This window comes from Saccopteryx bilineata, chromosome 4, assembly GCF_036850765.1.
Source record: "Saccopteryx bilineata isolate mSacBil1 chromosome 4, mSacBil1_pri_phased_curated, whole genome shotgun sequence".
In the NCBI taxonomy this organism is placed as follows: domain Eukaryota; kingdom Metazoa; phylum Chordata; class Mammalia; order Chiroptera; family Emballonuridae; genus Saccopteryx; species Saccopteryx bilineata.
In genome coordinates, this window is record NC_089493.1 from 23,679,731 (window position 1) to 23,691,836 (window position 12,106).

The 12,106-nt window shown below is 47.4% G+C and overlaps 1 protein-coding gene across 13 annotated transcripts in view; it reads right to left on the reverse strand.

Moving 5' to 3' along the window:
• NRXN3 (neurexin 3) overlaps positions 1 to 12,106 on the reverse strand; it is a 1,648,091-nt gene that overhangs the window by 1,475,427 nt on the left and 160,558 nt on the right. The window lies entirely within an intron of this gene.

Below are 12,106 nucleotides of genomic sequence, written 5' to 3' on the forward strand. Positions count from 1 at the left end.
TTAACATTTTTTAATTTGCACGAAGTTGCTCTTGGTTAATGAATTGGCTGCCTGTGTGCCCTCTGCACAGTGACCGCCTCTAAGTGATCATTTAATTGCAACATGGCCTCAGGGCCTACCGGAGCACTTGGGGTCTACCACGAAGGACATGCTCCAGAGTCAAGCAGCCCATGCAAATATCCCACCCGCACGGGGCACTTCTCAGGTGTCTGATCATCAAGCCCCTAAAGTGGTTCCCAAATGACCCAGGGACTTTGTGAAATATGGAATGATGGATCCCACCCCAGAGTGTCTGATTCAGCAGGTCAGCTGTAGGGGCCTGAGATTCTGCATTTCAACAGGCTCGTAGGTGATGCAGAGACTGTTTGTTTGTCTGGGGACCACCCATTGAGATGCACTTCCCTACAGGAAGACATCCAGCCCCCTACTCCAAGTTAACACCTTCCCCATCAGCTAGAGTGAAAACTGAGGAAAAGACTTTAGTTTCTCCCATGTTCCCTGAGTAAACTTTCAGGCGTGAGACAGGCAGTGGGCTTCACAGAACACATGCGGAGTTAGTTGCGGTGTTAGGCGGTTCTGCATCTTGATGCACCTGCACCACAGCGCCATGAAGGAGGTACTACCACCACAGCTGGTAAAAGAAGAAACTGAGGTAGAGCCTTGTGTGATGTCAGCCTGGCCAATACATGGAGGGTTCAGATTCAAGCAAGGGTTCAGATTCTGTGCCTCCACATCCCACATTCCACTCATGACCAGGCACTGTCCACTTCATTCCTCACCCAGCACCCTGTCCTGTCTCATCCCCTGGGCTCTGCTGACCACTCCGTGATGCAAGATGGGGGCTCCTTTCCCCAAGCACTCAGACAATGCAGGTTTCCAGACCCCAGGCCAGTACCGACTCTCCTTCCTCTGTACCTGATCGTGAACTCTTCTTTGGCCATAACGGAGCACACTAGCCACTCAGTTGCATTGCTTTCACAGTGCTTCTGAACTAACTAATTAAGTGTGCTCAGGAATCACCTGAGGATCTTGTTAAACTGCAGTCTCTGATTGCCGGGTCTCGGATGAGCCAACTGGCATCTCCAACCTGTTTCCAGGTGACTCTGCTGATGAGTCAGCACAGAGCACGCAGTTTGGTGGAAAACATGACTTTGTGAAAAACAATGTGTTTTTCACAGAGCAATTTGCTTTCTCTCTCAGAACTTTGGTTTCCTCATCTTTATTTTTAATTATTTTTTATTTATTTAATTATTTTTGAGAAGAGAGAGAGAGAGAGAGAGAGAGAGAGAGAGAGAGAGAAGGGGGGAGGAGCAGGAAGCATCAACTCCCATATGTGCCTTGACCAGGCAAGCCCAGGGTTTTGAACCGGCTATCTCAGTGTTCCAGGTCGACGCTTAATCTACTGCGCCACCAGAGGTCAGGAGGTTTCCTCATCTTTAAAGTGTAACACCTACCCCATAGAATTATGAGATAAATAATATGTGGCAACCACTTAGCACCTCAGCACTCTGTTGTCTGCTCACAAAAACCTTCAACTATTTCACCCTCTTTGCTCTCTCCCTTCTCTAACTTCTTACCACCCAAACTATGAGCCAGGAAGTCGGCCATGTTTCCCTGATTTAACAGTGAGAAAACCAGGGTCTTCTGACAGACTAAGTTTGTAGCCATCCTTAGACATGAGGCAGGTCTCAAATACAGCCGAGGGCTCCTGATGCCAAGCTGGACGCAGACGCCTGTGCCCCGGTGACTGAGGTCTCAGCAGTTCCAGTTTGGGGGTGGGGAAGACACAGGAACAGTGTTTCTATATAACAGAGTCAGCAGAGTTCTGCTGGAGTCCTATAGGAGAAATGAGTAGCTTCTACTCACCTTACCTTTCATCATCTTAAACTAGAAATACTGAGGGTGGGGCAGGCAGGGGCAGCTCCCTGCATGACAGCTTAGATAGTATTGAGAGTAGTTACACATCAACTGATCTCTCTTTGGAGTTCTTTTTTCTTCTTCTTTTTCCAAGTGAGCAGAGGGGAGATAAACAGACAGAGTCCTGCATGTGCCCCAACCGGGATCGACCTAGCAACCCCCATCTGGGGCCACCATGCTCACAACTGAGCTATTTTTAGTGCCTGAGGTGGAGGCTCCATGGAGCCATTCTCAGTGCCTGGGGCCAATGCACTTGAATCAATCAAGCCATGGCTGTGGGAGAGAAAGAAAGAAAGAAAGGGGAGTGGGTGGGGTAGAGAAGCAAATGGTTGCTTCTCCTGTGTGCCCTGACCAGAAATTGAAACCAGGGCATCCATGCACCAGGCTGACGCTGTGCCGCTGAGCCAACAGGCCAGGTCTCTTTGGAGTTCTATTCTCAACCAGGAAGTGACTTAGTAAAATCTCCTCGGGACAACATACAGGACCAAACTGAGCCTCAGGCAGTGCACCTGGAGAAGTATATAATATCCAAAGAGGGAAAACAGATACAAACCATGGGATTGATAGCGAAGTTTGCTCAAGGCAGGTAAACTCACCACGCTCCTTGAGCTTTTTTTTTCTTTATTCTTCCTTTGATGTTTTAAAATATGTCAGGCTGTTGTTTTAAATCGTCTCCATAAAACACTGCCTGCTACAGAAGCTGCAATCAGGGATTCTCCTGGCATCAGCATTTGTCACCCAGCTTGTAATTCACAGCAATTCATAAACTTTTTTTCAGAATGCTGCAAACATAACTTTGAGGGGTTAATAAACCAGCTTTCTACTCCTCAACTTCCTTCCATTGATAACATATTCAAATTGTAATTGCCCATGATGCGCAACCTGAATCACTTTACTGCTCACGCCCCACGCACTCTCCCATGCCATCCATCACCCCCAGCTGTCAGCCAAGTCCCCCCTTTCCACCCTGCGCAGAAGAACGGAACCGCTTCTCTCCTCACATCATGTGGACAAGCCCTTGCCCACACGCCGCCCTCTCCCACTCTTTCCCACCTGTGTCCTAGACGGGGGATCCCACTGTCCCCTGCCCACGCGGTGGCAAGCATTCAGACTCAGGGGCTAGCGCTGTCCCAAGCATGTGTCTTGTGGCATGGGGAGTAGGTCGGGTTATGTGGTCCAGGCAGAGTCTTCTAAGCACATGCAGACAGGACGGTGACAGCGCAAGGCTCTCCTGGGTCAAGCGGAGTGTTGGACAAATCACAGATTTGAAAGTCAGAGACCGCATCTCATCCGGCTGTACTGGGAACTGTGTGTGTGAACCAGGGTAAGCCGCTTCACCTGTCTTAGCCTGTTTCCTCACCTGGAGAGTGGAGGCCCCGTCACCTGCCCTCCCCATTTCATAGGACCGCTGCCACAATGTCAAGGAGTGAGGTGATCCCTGAGGGTAACTTTGACTCACAGAGAGGCTGACATTTCACTCCAATGTTTCCCCAAGGGAAAGAGCAAGTAAATCATGAGTTTTTAAGGTAGGCCTAGGACTAGGTGGACAGGGAGGTCATGAAGATGATGAGATTTACCTTCTCGAAACTGATAAAAAGAACATTAGAATTAGTCAATTGTTTGGTGTTGGGCAGGTGGGTATCTAATGCTGGTGACTCCAAGCTGGCAAAAGCAGAGGTCAAGGCTGCAGCTGGAGAGTGGCCAGTGGCCCTGGGGCCTCCTGGGCCGATCATGCATCAGATGATATCCCTTTTGCCCATTGCCCCTGCTTTAGATCTCAGTGTACGTCAGCTGTTCCAGAGCCCTGATCCTGAACCAGCTCCAGCGGCCTCTCCTCTTCTGAGCATCTCCTCAGAAGCTCCCAGAGTTGCCAAAGGATGCAGTCACAGCCTTCTCGTGCAAAAACACTGCCACCTTCTCAGAAGCTCCTGCATGACACAACCCACCACAGGTCCTGCAGAGTAACAGAATATTACAGAATAAACAGGACACTCAGGGCTGCTCTTCAGGGACCTGACAGCACAGAAAAGGAGCATCTTTGCTCCCCAAGGTTCTTTCAAGACTCAGCACCTCCATCTCCCCTCTCCCCTTCAGACTTGTTAAAATTCTCAGCAACAAGTGGCAGCAGTAGGTTTGCCCAGCAGGTGCCTGAATGTAACTGAGAAGAGGGAAGGGAAATCTCAGAGATTGCCAAGAGACCTCCCAGGCCCCCCATCATCCCGGAATGGGTTCTTCTTTATAACACATGGGGGACGCCAGCTGGTTCCCTGCACCCATCGAGGCTGCGAAGTGGCAATAAAAGAGAGGGGAAGAAGTAGAAAAGAGAAGTCTCTGTAATCCCACAGTTAAGCCCCTGGCCCTCTGCCTGAGCCCCTAGGAGCCCCTAGTCCCTTAGAAAGAGGCAGGTGTAGGAAAATGCTTTCTTTTTTCTGCAGCTGTTACCAATTACCACAAATCGTGTATTTCATCTTCTTAGCAAGCGCAAAGTGTACCCAATCCCACTGACTGCTTTCTCAAAATCTTAAGACTTAGCATTCCCTGGTAGGGCTCCTCCCACACGAGACTGCCTTCCTCGTGTGATTTACATTAGCAGGGAGTCTGTTATTAGCTTGATATTTTATCTCTGACAATGTGAGAAATATTGCTGCCATAAACCCGGGTGCCCTTAGTAAAAGCTGAACTACTTGGCAAAAGCTAATAAAATGAGGAACAATGGAAGCAATTGGCTATGAATACCTAAGCAGCAAATAGGACAGCTGCCCTCCCCCCGCCCCCTGTGGCTGGGCCACAGGCATGCACATGCCCTCTCGTAAGTATCATGTTCCCCAGACAGGGCCACAATTCCCTCTTCTCTTAACTTCCTGAGCCCTTCCTGCCCCACCCAATGCTCTCCAGTGCAAGGGTCTCTCTTGTTTACTCCTGAGACCTGGTGGACTCAGGCTTTCTAAAACATGCCCACGCTGTCAGGGCAGCAGCCCTCACACCTCAGAAAGCCAAGCAAAGACGTGGGGCGCTTGCTAAAGATTCCAATTCCCAGGCCCGATGCCTTCCCGAGATTCTGAGATCCTGCGTTTGTAACCAGTAACCCCAGGAGTTCCAAGGAGACCGGACTTGCCTGAGTCTGTATTAACGGGGATGCAGTAGGCAGGGTGGCCAGCAGGGCCCTGTCTGGGCTCCATCACTGGGTGAAGAGTGGACTTCAGAAGAGGCCAGGCTGACTCAGCCCCCATCACAGAAGGTTTGGTTATCCAAGCTCCCCGAGAGGCCTCAGATCAAAGCAGCCACACCGGAGTGGCAGCGTCCACCAGCCCGAAGACTGCTCTCCTGGCTTCTGGGAATGTGCGCGCCTTGTGCACAGGAGGAAGGCAGGGTGCTTCTCAGTTATATTAATGAGCCTGTATTGTCAGTAAGCGGACCCACCCAAAGGAATTGTAATAAATTCAACATCTCTTCCTCTGGCTTTGGCTACCTATTAAAGAAAGTTTGCCATGCAAGAGAATCCTAAACGTAGTGGCTAGAGATAAATACTGATTGGTCTACTTTGCACACGTTGGTTGAGGGGCTCCAACAATGCCCAGAGGTAGGAATGGCGGGTCTGGTTCCCAGGACACGCTCCTCAATCACCAGCTGCTTCTGGTTGGGAATAATAAAAAGAACACAGAACCACAAGCTGGACAAGCCTTAGAACGACACAGTATGGTTCCCCATTTTTAACAAGGGCTTCTCTGCCCAGGGATGAGGTTGGGAGAAGAGAGGGTGGGATTCCCTGTGGTGGATCACAAGCCTGCTTGGAGCCAACGAGATGGAGTAACGCTGCGGTTCGCAACCCTGGACACATGGTGGAATTGTCCGAGGAATTAAAAAATGATAGTAACCGCCAAGCGTAGAAATCTCAGCTCTGTGATCTGGGAGGGGGCCAGGCGCCGGTATTTCTTAGGGTTCCTCAGATGATTCGGATAGAGTCAATCATCACTGCCTAATAGAACTTCCAGGGAGCTGAGAGCTGTGTGCTCCATCTTCACTACAACTGATCCTCCCGGGGAACGTTACAATATATTGATGCCAGGGTTCCACGCCCAGAGATTCGGAATAATTGGTCTGGGGACTTATAAAGTCTCCCCAGGTGACTGCAGTGTGTAGCCATTGGGAGAACGGCTGGCTGGAAGACATTTCGTGCTGATGGCTGCCTACCCTTTGTTTCTGGTTTTATTCAGAGTGATCTAGTGGGAAGCCCTGGCTAGTGAATCAAGAGCCTCAATTAAATCTTAGCTGCATCAACATTCTAGGCTTCAGCTTCCTTATGGTTCTACCTCCTAGGACTGGTGTAAGAATGAAATCGTTTAAAAGTACTCTAAAAATAGTGACCTGCTATATAAATATTGCTACACCTTTTCTGGGCCCAAAATAAGTTTCTATCAGGGTTTATATCTTAGCGGGAAGGGAGAGTATGGGCTATGAGGAAGGGGGTGTCATGGGCAGATAATGACAACAGTTGCTTTAATGTTACAAATGCATTTTTCTACCATTCCTCCATCTGATCACACCCTGGATAGAACCATCTAATTGTGATGTCCCATATTGGAGAAAAGGGAAAGCAAAGACTCAGAAAGTTCACAGGGTGGGGTTAATGAGGCCACCCAAACAGCAGAAGCAAAATTCAGCTTGGTTCTGCTAATTCAAGATCCCAAGTTCTTTTTTTTCCCCCCTTATACCAATGTTCTTAAATAGTACTGTGCAACAGATTGTTGGGCCTCACCACCAGAGTTTCTGATTCTATAGGTCTAGGATGGAGCTCAAGAAATCTGTGTTTCTGACAGTTCTCAAGTAACGCTGCTGGTCCAGTGACTCATTTTGACAACCACTGAACTACACCAAACTTTCTTTGGTGGTAGACAGTTGTCCTGCAGAACAAGACAACTATTCCTGTGGCCAAAAAAAAAAAAAAAAAAAAAAGTGGGAAGGGGGGAGAAAATGGGCAAGGAAATGCACATTCTGAGTACTACTAACTGGCCCCAGTTTTTAAGTATATAAGGAAATAGGCTCAATGAGTTAAAACTGACCCACTATACCAGAAAAGAGGGCCAGGAAGGGGCTCCCAGAAGCTGGAGAAAATACCAGGAAAGGCTTGGTGCCATAGACTCATGAATAATCAAAGGTCTAGAGGGTTGGAGTCCCAGTACATAGCCATGTTGTAACAGGCCATTAGACAGACATGAGCAGAGCAAGGGCTATAGGCCAGGCAGAGGGAGTCACCAGGGCAGAGAGCTTCAAGGGCCTAGTAACAGGCAAAACTAGGAAAACAAGGACCTTGCCCCCAGAGTAACCTTTCCTCCCCTGGCACATTACTAACTATGCAGGTTAAAACCCTTTAGTAGGGGAAGGAATGAAGGGACCAGAGAACAGCCCCAGCTGGAGAATGTGTAACTTTTGTCAACTGTACTAAAAACTATTCTATACCTTCAGCGGACATGGAGACAACTAGCAGCACCACCACTAATGTATCTTATGCCTTTAAGTCACATCATCGTGCCTGCAGGATGGTTTCTAATATGTAGAAGGGACAGTTTATTCTTATATTCCAGCTAACAGTTCTGGGGGACCATGCCCTCTAGGAAGACTGACCGGGTTCATGCCTCAGAAGCCAGGTACCGCTGGGCTCCACGGGAACTCGCCCTTGAACATAACTGTCCTCCTGGCTGCCTAGGATTACTGGTCTTGGAGAGGCATCTGTTGTTTTCACTCTTTTTATCTTTTTCAGTATCATAGCGGGTTGTTACATGCAATGTGCGTGTCTTATGTATATCTGTTGTGAGGTGTATTCCTAAAGCCCCTGCAAGGCTTTCTGAAGCTAAGACAAATGCTTATCAGCAAAGTGATTGCTTCCATACAAAATGAATCTCATAGAAATAAGATAGTTAAAACTAACAGTGGGGAATGTAAGCGGACAGACAGTGGTCATATTCCCAACACATTAATCTTACACTCTGTATTGGAGAATTATCTGAGTGTTTTTTTAGGCACAGGAATGCCAGCTGGACTGCTTCCCTAGCCCAGATAGCAGGCCTTGAAAACCAGATCAAATGCAGGAGCGCACAGCCCTGACCGCGAAGCACTCAGACCGATCCAAGTCCTCGAGAAATGTACCAAGGCCAGAAACCTTATCTCCAAGGACGGCGAGCATGCGAAGGCCTAATGAAGAACGGGATCCGGACCTGAGAAAGGACACACAGCGACATTTCTTTCCCATCCCTAACTAGCCCGGACCACCCTGTTATATAAGAGGCCTGTGAACTAAGGATGTTAAGGCAGGCTTTGGAGGCATCGATGCCCACTGTCTTCTCAATTGGCTGACCATCTGAATAAAGCACATTATAAGATTCAACCCTTGTCTCTACTTATTGGATCTGTAGTGACAGGCAGCACAAGCTGACCTTTCTGGTTACAACGTGACTTTGAACAAGGCAACACAGTGCTAAACCACAATTTAATTGCCAGTAAAATTGAGAAAATACTACTGCCTGGCTCACGGGATTGCTGTGAGAGCATTTCATAAGGTAACAAATGTGAAACACATATAGTAATTTACCTGGCATATATTAAGCACCAATAAATGTTAGCTGTTACTTATACTTGTTATTGTTACTAGTTCCACCATTCAAACAACTGTCTCCATCAGCAAGTGCCAGTCAAGCCCCTAATTGTGTACAGTGCCATGGAGTGTGGCCCTAAGAAGCATTCCCCAACTTCATAGAAGGCAGAGTGCTCTATGCTTGTATTACTCATAACAGTACCTCCTAGCTCAAGTTCAAGTAAAATAAAATGGATATTCCTTTGAGGTTCTTCCAACTTCCTTTGAGTACAGGGGAGATATGGTTTGTTATCACCAAATCCTTATTGTGGGAACTGATCATCTGAGGTGCTCACTGACTTTCTCACTCACTCTCTATTCTGCTTTGCCCAGAACTGCCAGGGTTTTAGCACTGAATGCTCCACAGCCCAGGTAATCTTCCCCTAATCTCTTGATTAGGACAGTTGATCAAGTGCCCTCCCTTTCCCACAGCTGAATACCCTTTAGTAAGATGAACATTTTAACTATGGGGCACAGGCAAGCATCCCCTAAAGGTGAAGAACAAGGTAAGGACCAGCAGTCCCTACCCTAGACAATAGTGTAAATGAGTCAGAGCCTCAGCCTTCCTGTTCCAGGGTCCTCTGTCCTATTCCCCTTCAAAAAGGATCCTAAATACATTTATTCTAGGATGTAAATGCTGTTTGTCAGCTTAAAAGGATTGCTAGTTCGGGGAATTTGCATTTCAATATGGAACCAAAATTATCTGAAGACTTGAAGTAATTATGAGCAGAGAGAGATTTGTTCTTGAGGGTGAGGGATTTAGGTCAATCATTTCTGAGTCTCTGAAATTGTCAATTTCTAGTACAAGGGATATGAGTCTTCCCTTCCTTGCACGACAGATTCTCATTAGAAAAGGGAGCACGTCGGAATCCCCACACTCAGGGGTCAGCAAATGGCAGCCTTCAGGAGGCCAAACCCTGCCCTCCCATAGACAGGAGTGTAAATGAGTTAGAACCCAGGCGAGCCCTTTCTGTTACTTATGCACTGTCCATGGCGTCTTTCCTGATACAACACCAGAGTGGAATAGTTGCAACAGAGACTATTTTAGACCTACATTTGTATCCCATCTACTAACTAGCTTTGAGATTCTGGAAAAGATTCTAAGTGTCTGTGAGCCTCAGTTCCTTATCTGTTAAAATGAGTAAACCCTATCTGCTTCCTGTAAGAAAATATATTTTGAAGAGCGGGCACAGGGCCTAGAATGCAGTAAAGATTCAAAAATGTCATTTCCCCCTCCCTTTCAACTTCTACAACTACAGTGTCACCAGGATTAGTGGGACCAAAGACTCCCAATTAGTCTATTTGCCTTGGGCCAATCAGGCCATAATCTTTCCTTTTCTTTGAGAGGTAGGATGGTCCAGCACAAAAAGCAAAGAATTCAAAGACAGGAGTTCTAGTTAGCTCCTACCTGTAATCTAACCGCTTCTACCGCCTTGCACAAGTTGCTTAACATCTCAAAAACAGAATTTCCTCATCTCTGAAATAAAGGAAATAAAACTAGCACAAAAAGGCCCTTCACATGTTCACAGATGAAGTCCAAGATTTTAACCTAAAGGTCCCAGTGACTTTATTTTCCTGGGCCTGGGTTCTGCTTCCACTTATTTTTAAATCTAATGTGTCACTGAGTGTATTAGCCCTCTCACTTCCACTATGGCTTATATATTATCCATTTCTGGAGCTCCAAGCATCCTGTGCCGCCACGTACCTCTAAATCTGTCGATTCCACTCCTGAGCTGGCCACCAGGTGGCCCTGGGTGTGTGGCGACTACCCGGTCCACTGAGAAGGAAGGTCACCATGTCCCCACCTGCAAACACAGGCCCAGGGAAGGGGGTTCCATCCTCCAAGGACTTGGAGGCAGCTCTGTTAAATAGGAATGTCTGTGATGATAGAAATGTTTTAGGATTCACCACTGTCCATTACATCAGCCACCAGCTGCAGGTGACTCCAGGCATTTGAAATGTGACTATTGAGTCTGGGGAACTGAAATTTAAACTGTACTTCATTTTAAGTAATTGAAACATAAATAGCCACAGGTGACCAGTGGCTACTGTGTTAGATGGTGTCACTTCAAGGGAAATGTTATAGAGAAGCAGCTTAAAGGGCAGAGATGGTGGGAGTCATAAATATGTCTGTGTTGATATTTATTCTGCTGGAAATTATTTATTCTTTGGTGACAGGAAGGTCTGGTTCACTCTTAGCAGTAACAACCTAATAATCACCAAAGGGAGGAGAAGAACATACAGTACCTACCACCATACTCCATCCACCCCCCAGGTATTCACACATCCACTCACCTTTCCACTGGGAACTCTGAAACCAACAAGCTCCAGGGGAGCCAAAGCCAGGTCAGGATTGACCCTCAGGATCTTTGACTTTGACTGTGAGCCCATCTTCCTACATATTTCATTGCCCCAAACATTCATTACTCATCTATTCAACTCTAGACGCTCTGAACACAGGAAGTTAAAAAACCAAGACCCCCCAACTCCTTGGAGAATAATATGAGTATTACACTGAGGCCTTCGCAGGGTTCCAGAGTGTAGAATAAATTGGGATACTCGAGACGAGAGAAATTTTGTTTAGATCTTACGTCTTTAGAGAAGATCTCCAGGGCTCTGCCCAAGCCACAGGGTTGCACAGGCTTTACAAGCCCAGGGCCAGCCCTTGTACAGGAGTACATAGCTACCAGATGACCAAAGACTGCATGGCTGCTGCCTGACAATGCAGGCAGGAAGCTGTCCCCAAGCCTAGGTCAGCACTTCCTTCCCCATCCCCAAAGCTGCTCTGCCTTCCCTCTGTTCCTGCTCTTCCCATTACCTTCCCTTTCTCTGAAACCCTCATAACCTTCTTCACTAATTACCATTAGCACTTACAACCCAACAAGAGCCATACCTAGAACAAAGGACAGGTGCCTTTGGCCCAGGACACCAGAATTTAGAGGATATAAAAATGAATGATAGCCCTGAGCTCATTGTCAAAGACAGGGATGTCACGACCCTCTGCACAGTCAGGGAACCCACCATCTCCCCCTTCCATTGGGGCCTTTGCTGTTCACTCTCAAGTATGTCCGTGTCTATGAAGGCAATATTTTGATACCTGCCCCCAGAAGTGAAAATTACAGCAAGCTACAACTTCTCACCTCAAGGTACCACTGAGGCAGATACAAAGTAGACAGAAGACAGGGCTAGATTGAAGTCCAGAAAATTCTTGAAAATGAGAAATTCTAGAACACTAGAGTAGCACTTGGGCTATAAAGATACCTATGACCCAAACCTCACGGAAATGCACATGGGAAGAGACAGAGGTACATGGGGTTGAATGACTTGCCTTAACCCTAGCAGAAAGCCATTGTCCCAGTGCAATGCTCTGTATCTAATAGAATCTGTCCCCGACCCTCTCCCTAAAAGAAGAGCTCTCACAGGAGAGCAGATAAGAGGAAGCCCTGGGGTAGTCCTATATCTACATTTACCCTTCAGAGCATGAATTAGAGCAGGGGTCCCCAAACTTTTTACACAGGGGGCCAGTTCACTGTCCCTCAGACCATTGGAGGGCTGGACTAT